Below are 10,173 nucleotides of genomic sequence, written 5' to 3'. Positions count from 1 at the left end.
TTGGAACGGACTAAGGTACTGTACAAGACCAAAAGGCTATCAACAGTGGAGAAGGAAGAAGTAATGTACCAAATCAAACCTAGCATTTTCAAGCTCTGTGATAATATATAGTTGATATGCTGGTGAAAATAGAGCTTACAGTCCAGTAGAACACCGAGATCTTTAACACAATGGGAGCGTGCCACCTGGTTGTTACACAATTTGTAATTAAAATAAATACTGTTTGTCTTCTGGGTGAATGATATAACAGTCGTTTTACTTAAATTAAGTTGCATCCCATTCACAAGACACCAATTTTGCACTGAATGGATGTCGTCCTGCAACAGTTTGCAGTCATCAACATCGCTAATACTCCGATACATCTTTAAGTCATCAGCAAATAAAAGGCACTGTGAATTATGTATGGAGTCGCAGATGTCATTAATGAATATATTAAAAAGTAAGGGGCCTATTGTCTGTATTGAATAAGGTTACCTTTTGGAGTTCATTCATGTCCCGACCCATATTCAATATTAATGTGTCATCAGCATACATTAATGCTCTGCCTTGTGTTAGATGTGGGATATCATTTACATATAAAATAAATAGTAATGGACCAAGGACAGAACCTTGAGGAACTCCATATCTAACTGGAAGTCTACTTGACAAGTATTCTTTCATTTGATTGTTTGCTACATGTGAGACTTTTACTTGTTGTGTGTTCTGTTTGTGAGATAGGATTTAATTAGCTTATGTGGTATGCCAAACTCCATATTGGTATAATTTATCCATGAGGATGTTATGTTCAATACGATCAAATGCTTTTGATAAATATAATAGTACACAATTGCACTTTATTTTATTATTCAGATTTTCAATGATTGCAGCAATTGCATCATTTGATGATTTATTTTTCCTAAATCCAAACTGAGATTTATTAAGGATATTGTGTTTATCTAAGAAAGAAGTTAGCTGAATAGCTACTATCTTTTCCAGAACCTTTGAAAGGGTTGGAACAAGCGTAATTGGACGACAATTATTTGCATCTTCTTTCGCCCCCTTTTTCTTTTATGCAACACTACAGAGGTGAAATGATGTACAGAAATTAGAAGAACAGAGTTTAAGTACTTGAAATTTCAGGTTCTAACAGCATTTTGAATATGTTGATGCCAGAAAATGCTGTGAGAACTTGTTAGGATTCAAAAGTTCCTAAGAAGCATTTACTCCCACCGTTGTCAAAGCTGATGATGTAGGCAGTAGTTTCTCTTAAGTGTAAGCAGTTACATGGCTTAACCTTAAGTTATTTACTCTTTCAAATTCAATATCTGGGCCATTTTTAAATATAAAATTACCAAACAAACGATGATTGAAAGATGAACTGTCAGACAGCACACAGCATGCTTATTTCAAGAAATGTGGCCCTTACATGACATTTATGTTTACATTTTTAGAAATACTGAGAATGTTATCATTATTATTGATCATTATGCCACTGACAAGGAATCTAGCTGAAATAAGGTTGTAAATACTTCATTTCTGACATACACAATACATTATGCAACCCTATGGGCAAATGTTCAGATTTGAAACACTAAACATACACCTGTGACAAAGTTGGTGGAAGTTCAGCTGAACACAGCTTACAGATAGCAGATGTTAAAGAGATGGATCACTACACAGAAGTTGAGTGAACACTGAATGTACAAAATTATTTATTTCCTTACACAATCAACAGTTATTTCACAGATCCACCTCGCAATTTATGCCACCAGTGTAATAGAGGTTCCCTCTTCTGCCAAATATATGCATTACCCCAATAACTCCAAGCACTGAAAGAGAAGAAAGACAGTCAATACTTCTGCAGGCAGCTTCTGCGACAGGCTCAGCCTTCAACGTGAGATAAGTTATAATATTATCACAGTTTCCTTGCCACAAAGTGTAGATAATGAAGCCCATAGCTACTATAACATTATTTCATTTTTATGTGAGGATCAAGCAAGTCTAGGAAAGAGCCACACATACAAAGTGGTACCTGAATGGTCATAAAACTAGCTTAAAATCACAATTTTAATAATTCTGTAATATTTATTTTTATTTTAAGCATAAGTAACCTATTTCATCATCATCAAACAGTCAAGGAGTTTGGTCTTATTGACCTGTTCTGATCTCATAGTCTAAAAGCCTCTTCTGTGGTCTTCCAGGGTTTCTTTGTCCACAGTGTGTGTAGTTTTTAATAATTTGGGAAGTCTGTCTCTCTGCATTCTGTTAACATGTTGAAGCCAATTGTTTTTATATTTCAAAATCTTGTCTAAAATGGGTTTTGTTTTTAACTCTTTAAGTGTGTCTTCATTTCTTTTATAGGCCATCCAAGTGTACTTTGCAGTGCATCTCATAAATTTCATGTCAGCAGCTGTAATTCTGTTTTTGTCCTCTTTTTCATTGTCCAGTTTTCAATGCCATATAAAATTGTTGGTAGTGCCAAAGTATTATATATTTTTATTCTAGTTCGTTTTTGGACTTCTGATGGTTTAAAAATCATGCTGATAAAGCCAGTAACTTTCAGGAATTCTGAAAGTTTGATATCTATGTCTTTTTCTGCTTCATATGATAGGGAACAACCAAGGTAATTAAAAGTGTTTATTTGTACAATAATTTTGTTGTCTATTACTATTTTACTTCTTGTTGGTTCTCAGCCACAGAATGCCATTGTCTTTGTCTTTTCTGTTGAGATCGTCACCCTGTATTTATTTATTAACTTATTCATCTTATAAATTGATATTTGTAAATCTTTTCCTGAAGTTGAGATTAGTACTTGGTCAATAGCAAAAAGGATTGTTTTTAAGCTTGTATTCTTGAGATTGGAAATCCTTTTATTTTTTCTGTTTCCCAAACATGTTGTATTTCATTCAAGTATACACTGAACAAAGTTGGGGATAGTGGACACCCACGATTGATTGGTGAAGATACAGATAACTTGGAATTAAATTTGGTCTTTATTTTATTGTCTGTATAAATATCTAGTATTGAAGTAACTTACTTTTAAATTATAACTTTAAGTATAATTAATTCTAAAGAGTTCTGGTAGTGGTATGTTACTATTAGTACTGGGTTTCCAGACTTTTTCCATGGTCTAGTATTCCAAAGAGAATGTTTCAGATGGTGGATCTGCTTCCATCCTCAAGTGACAGATGCCACATTACACTTGCAACATTCCTTATGAATATGAAAGATGATATGTTGGTGAATCAGGTAGACAGCAGTATAATTCTCAAAACATGCACACTATCTCAAATAATCAAAACTGGTCCAACATATTTATGAAGATCAGTGGACAGGTTAGGATAAAGCTAGGATTTTGCAGATCAAAACTAACAGCAGGAAAATTAAACACAAGACATTGGCACACATGGTGTGTATGACCAATTCGATCAGCCAACCTAGTTATGAGAACAATCAATCAGCAAATAGATTTGCAAGTTACAGGGCAGTCCAACAGGCCATGATGGGTTATTTAAGGTTCTGTATGTTCTGTGGGTGGGTACTAATGACGAGCAGGTATTATCTAATCATGCCAATTTGAGTGTTCAAATCATCAATGTTTCTGGCTTATGTTCTTTGTTTGGTTTTAATGATTTCTGATTCTGTCTTCATGAGTATTCCTATTTTTTTTGTTAATTTTTCTTATTACTTCCTGCTGAAAAAATCTGATCACAGTGACATATAACGTTTCAGTTGACTTATTATGTCCCAACAGGAGAAACTACATAAATTCAAGCTGATGTGATGGAGAACTTGACCATTCTCCACCCATGCTCAAACCATGTTGTTAGAGTTTAGTCTTTTTTGTTCAATGCTTGTGTTCCTTGCAATCATGACAGAGTGTAATGTATAAGTGCAAGTATAAGCATGTATATAATCAGAATTATTTTTGTTAAACACATACTCCTATAATGTTTATGCTTTGAATCTCCTTTGGAGGGTCACTGACCCAGTCACACCAATTCCATGCAACAATCTGATTAATTTGCAACTTGAAAACACAAGTTAATTCTCGCAGTCCTTCAATGAATGCTGTTTAATCAATAATCAACCATAAAGAAATGTTGTTCAAGAGCGTACGGTCTACAGCATTTTTAGTAATTTCTAATTTTCAGCTTGATAATGTAAAAGAAAAAAGGTACAATAAGTATCGCCATGTTTTAGTCATTTATCAACAGTGATCGTGAAATATTTTAGTAGAGCGTTATCACAACAGAAAATTAAAATATCATTTACATCAAAGGAAGAAGCAGATCAGTTCTGAATATGGGTTCCATCTTATTTTTATCGCCCTCCACTGGCCCTTTACCTTTAGTAGGGGCTCGATTTCCACTAACAACATTTCGCAGATAACATTCAAGAACAATGTCAATCATCGGTCATCAGAAAGAGAAAGGTATCATTCACAGAAAATTTTGATTTCCTTAGGCTCGTCAGAACAAAATTCCGAGCTATTTGCAAACATCTTGAAGAAACAAACGTTCTCTGGTAAACTTTATGGAACATTATTAATCAAGACTTCGCTCTGGGTTTAAAGAGATTATGATCCTACAACACTTGTTCATATTAGCAAATGTCAGAATGGAGTAACACTTGTAACCGACGTCTAAAATATTTATTGTTTCTGCAGATTCGTTTGCGTAAATGTAAGTCGCGTGAGTGTTCCTAGATGGAGGCTGTATACACTGTTCGTTTTTGTGTGAATTATTTTTAAGTTCACAGTAATCTTGTTGTGGAACAAGCATGTTCTTTGTTGTTCTGATAATTTTAAAGCCTGTACATTAATTTTAGTTCATACAAATTCACTACCAGAAAATACACAAGGAAAGAAACAAAAGTATACTTGTTTCTTCATGCATTATCAATGACAGGTTTTTCACACTACTGTTTAAAAAATGTTAATTCTTGTCTTGTTGGCTTAAGGATGAAAAGTATTGGGTTTCTAAAGTGTAACTTTTTTTGATTGCCTAATATGCAAAATCAAGGTTCTTAATGAACTTTCAACCATAACACAAATATAACTGCAACAGTCACATCAACTTATGGAAACTGTGATACAGCCATTCTTTATGAATTCAGAAGCTGAACAATTTATACTAATTGGGAAGGAGGATTCAAACAAATCAGGGAGGAACAGGCATCTTGTTAGATCCAAGAACAGAACAGACTACACAGCACATTTACTGAATACCATAATAAGTGCAAAACTGCATTAAAGCTACAATTTGTTCATGAACATTTTGAAACTTAACCACCAAATCTGAAAAAACTTTTCCTGCTATACTAATTGCAGACAAATTAGAAATGAATCAAACTCATTTTTTTACATCAATGCATGAAATTTCTGTGGGACATGGTCCTCAGAGATGGGCTGGCACTGTCAGAGAACTGTGTAAGTTAACTGACTGGAGTCAAATGCTGAGTCAAATTACTGTTCATTTTTTATTTTCAAACATTATTTAGAGGCAGGGTTCTTTTCCTGTCAGTATGGTATGCAACAGTATACCATACTCATACCTCCTTTCCCATAAAACAGAAGAATACATAATAATAGCATATATTGGTGAAAAAATTGAAGCTCCCTTACCTGAGTACCAGTGCCTTGTCTACTAGACAAAAGCAAGATACTGCTCAGAAGTAGTTATACATCCAGCGGTAGCAGGAATGTAAAATAACAGCATGTGAGTGGTCTGGCACATACATATAGGTTAAAAGATATGGTTATGAATCATGTGATATGACATTATTATAAAGTTACCTAATAATGGGGTGACAATTTTAAATAGAGAATTAAATGATAAACAGACTGTCAAATTATATGCCCACAAGTGAGGGCATTTTATTTTATATTGAAACAAACAATTTTCTATTCAGTGAAACTAGAGCGCTGAATGGTAGATACTTTGCCTCGTGTGTGTGCTTGTATCAGTATACATGTGTTACTGTGTGTATATAAAAATTATAAAAAAATGTCCTTATTCTAACACTCAGGTGTCCCTGTGGTGTGTGTACCCATTTCTTGTGCTGGAAATTGCTCGGCTAGTCTTCTTGACCACCAGCTTTGTTATTGCCATGTTACTGGTAAAGGAGAACATTGCAGACCTTGGTTTACTTATTGGCGGCTGCTGTTTAGGAGGCTTTGTCTTATGTAAGTTCTAGAAATCCATCGTACAAGAATTTCATTCAATATAGTGTGGTTGTACAGTTTTTTATAATAGGTTAATGTGATGTGCTCCTTATGATGTTGATATTGCTCATAATTTTTAGTTCAGTGTTTTAATTACAAAAAGTTTAAATCAAAAATAAATAGGTATCAGAGTCCTTTAAATATTATATCTACATTTCATTTCTATTTATAAAAAAATCTATCTTATATTCTTTGATATGCCTCTCACTTAAAGCTATGATGTAAAGACCCAGTATACCAAGAAAATGATTAACAATCAGCTTCAGACTTACTGCAGTGAAAACCTCAAATCCTACAATCTTTATTATTCTTGCATTAAAACTTGAAACCTATATGTGGAGGTATTGTCAAATTATCATCATTCATTGACATTTACACGTGGTTCAATTATCGTATGATAAAGTATTCTCCATTCTTCCATGTTTTTTCATAAAAACGTTTTCATTTCTCTTACTGTATAATTTCATCAGTTTGTTTTCACACCAGTCATGTATTCACAGTCTTAATTTTTTGTGCTCTCAAAGAATGCTGCTGTCATCTGTGCATATTGTACATCTCCACCACATTATACTCCATTTCACTTCACTAATTCTTTTCACAATGTTACTAAGTTTTTACCTGCAGATCTTGCCTAATATCTTGTTTTCAGATATTCAGGTCAGTCTGCTATGTACAGAAAGACATTACTCCTTTCAAAGCCTTGAAATTAGGAATATTACATTTTTTGGGACTTAAGGTTTCCTGGCAATAAAAATATGGAATTAAATAAAATGTTAATTATCTACTAATTTCCTTCTTGCCGGTTACAGTGGCCACACAGTCTGGGGCGTGGGCTTTGTGCTCTCAGACACTGGGGCCATGGGTTCGAATCCCACTCAAGGCGTAGATGTTTGTCCATGTCTTTCTGTGATGTTCTGTTCTGTGTACAGGTGGACTGATCACTCATCCAAGGAGTTCTATCAAATGTCTAAATAGATCAATAAATCTCTGAAAGGAGGCCCCTATGCTCAACATAGGAATGAAAAGGGCATAAAGAAAGAATTTCCTTCATCTTGTCTTCCCCCAAACTTCGATGCAATCTTAAGGTGGAAGTAAACACAAAAATCTGCTGTTTTGTTTAATTCAATCCTGTTCTCCTTTCCTTCTCTAATTTAAGGTATATTCACAAAATGAACACTAAAAACTACAAATTAATCTCTTGTCCTTCTAACCCCTTCTAATTTGAATTATTTTGGCAGATAGTAACTATAACAAGTAGCTAATTTAGACAGCAACATTTTCATGTTCATGCAGATGCCTGGGTGTTATGATGTAAAAGTGTCCAGACTCACAGACAGTGTTTGAAAGTGAGATTTGAGGTTTTCACATTGTGGCGAGGATGATGTTCTTTTTGGTTCTGGTGCCATGTGGACTGGCTGATAGATACCAGTGTTTCGGAGAAGCATACTGTCTCCATATTCAGAGCCGAAGTGACAATGCATTGTCCAAGTGGGGAATAATGTGCCCACAGTACATGTTACTTCATTTGTTTGCAGTATTTCTCTTCTACCAGTGGTCTGTGTCCTGAGCTTCATACAGATTGTGAAGGAACTTGAGCTGGTGCATAAGATGGGTCACTATGAAGAAGGCAAACTGAATTTTCATAAATACCAGTGCATGAATGTACTGGAGCTTGGGGCAGAACGTTATCCAATGAGTGAAGATTTTGTACCAGTTGCAGACTTCAGTCGCCACTATAATAAGAAATCAATTAATGAGAATATTCGTTCAAGATTTAGCATAGATAGTGATTATAATAATGTAATGGCCAGACCTGTATATTAGAGTAAGTCCTTGCACATTTCAGTATGGAGTCAGGAAATTCAAATGAAGACATCTGGTTCTCTACAAAATGTTTGCACTGCTTTACTGTGCAGGTAACTCTTATAATTTGTCAGCACTGTCACCTTCTATCTCAGTGCATGTTATCCAATGTGTGGTCATGCTACATGCTGCACCTTCTCACTGAGTGTGAAATTTTATAAAAGAGACAAGTCTGTGAGGAGACTTCTTTGTTTTCTTGCAACATCTGTTTGAAATTACAATTCAGTAGTAGAAAATAGGTATATGCAGCGAACTGAGGGATGACTAACACAATTCCTCAGAGAACTATATAGGACAGAATATGTTGGAAAAGGGGATTAGAGGCTATCAACATGAAGATGTTTAAAACTGAAAGTTCTTTATTATTAAATAAAACCACTATTATACAGAAACTTTTACACTCACTGTCCAACTGGGTAGCAGTCCTTACAGTTCCAGCCTCCAACACATAAACAAAAGCTAAACCATGTTTTGTATTTTAAACAGCAGTGGAATTTTTTGTATGATATTACATGTTTGGCAAACCATGTATAATCATATTTTCCATGTTCAACCAATAATTGTCCATATTTATTTTCACACATATAATGGAATGTGTTCTTTTCTGTATGCCCATTTGTTAGAAATTAAAATATAATTGCAACATGTGACATCTTTCTATTCTTAGTATTAATTTTTATAGCAAATAAAACTATTAAAATCTGTAATACATCACTGCTTATTTTATTTCAAACAGGTGAAACCTCTTTATTGTTAACAGTATGTTGTACTTTAAGTGTTTTTATATAGAATTTATCAGAAACTACTTTTATTAACTTTTCCTATGTAAGTACATTTCTGATAATGTTCTAGCTGGACTCATATTCTTTTTCTAATGTCTGCCTTATACTGCAGTATATATTATGTACCACAGTTGTTACAGTGTTGTGTACTTTAGAAAACATTAATAACAACACTTTCCAATAAATTCTACATAAAATAACACTTTGTATACTACAATATAATAATAACACAGTTCTCACTGCAGTGCTCGCCACAGTTCTCACTGCAGTCCTCGTCCCAGACTCCACTACAGTGTTTCCACCATTCCTCACTGCAGTGCTAGTCCCAGTTCTCACTGCAGTGCTCGTCCCATTTCTCACTGCAGTCCTCGTCCCAGTCCTCACTGCAGTCCTCATCCCATTTCTCACTGCAGTCCTCGTCCCAGTTCTCACTGCAGTCCTCATCCCAGACCCCACTGCAGTGTTTGTACCAGTACTCACTGCAGTCCTCGTCCCATTTCTCACTGCAGTCCTCGTTCCAGTTCTCACTGCAGTCCTCGTCCCAGACCCCACTGCAGTGTTTGTACCAGTCCTCACTGCAGTGCTCGTCCCAATTCTCACTGCAGTCCTCGTCCCAGACCCCACTGCAGTGTTTGTACCAGTCCTCAGTGCAGTCCTCGTACCATTTCTCACTGCAGTCCTCGTCCCAGACCCCACTGCAGTGTTTGTACCAGTCCTCACTGCAGTGCTCGTCCCAGTTCTCACTGCAGTCCTCGTACCAGTTCTCACTGTAGTCCTCGTCCCAGACCCGACTGCAGTGTTTGTACCAGTCCTCACTGCAGTGCTCGTCCCAGTTCTCACTGCAGTGCTCGTCCCAGTTCTCACTGCAGTGCTCGTCCCAGTTCTCACTGCAGTCCTCGTCCCAGATCACACTGCAGTGTTTGTACCAGTCCTCACTGCAGTCCTCGTCCCAGTCCTCACTGCAGTCCTCGTCCCAGTTCTCACTGCAGTCCTCGCCCAGACCCAACTGCAGTGTTTGTACCAGTCCTCTCTGCAGTCCTCGTCCCAGTTCTCACTGCAGTCCTCGCCCAGACCCCACTGCAGTGTTTGTACCAGTCCTCACTGCAGTGCTCGTCCTATTTCTCACTGCAGTCCTCGTTCCAGTTCTCACTGCAGTCCTCGTCCCAGACCCCACTGCAGTGTTTGTACCAGTCCTCACTGCAGTGCTCGTCCCATTTCTCACTGCAGTAGTCGTTCCAGTTCTCACTGCAGTCCTCGTCCCAGACCCCACTGCAGTGTTTGTACCAGTCCTCACTGCAGTGCTCGTTCCACTTCTCACTGCAG

At 36.5% G+C, this 10,173-nt stretch overlaps 1 long non-coding RNA gene across 1 annotated transcript; it reads left to right on the top strand.

The window, feature by feature from the left end:
* The first annotated feature begins 5,935 nt into the window (after positions 1–5,935).
* On the top strand, positions 5,936–8,713 carry LOC147874406 (uncharacterized). Its single transcript, XR_015534340.1, has 2 exons — positions 5,936–6,166; positions 7,741–8,713. It is a non-coding gene; the product is annotated as an uncharacterized LOC147874406 (long non-coding RNA).
* Positions 8,714–10,173: the final 1,460 nt, after the last annotated feature.

Source organism: Zootermopsis nevadensis, unplaced genomic scaffold, assembly GCF_977971745.1.
Source record: "Zootermopsis nevadensis isolate Lab colony 2312 unplaced genomic scaffold, Znev_1.0 Znev_ptg000009l, whole genome shotgun sequence".
NCBI classification, from domain to species: Eukaryota; Metazoa; Arthropoda; class Insecta; order Blattodea; family Termopsidae; genus Zootermopsis; species Zootermopsis nevadensis.
This window is presented reverse-complemented; position numbering and strand designations above follow the sequence as displayed.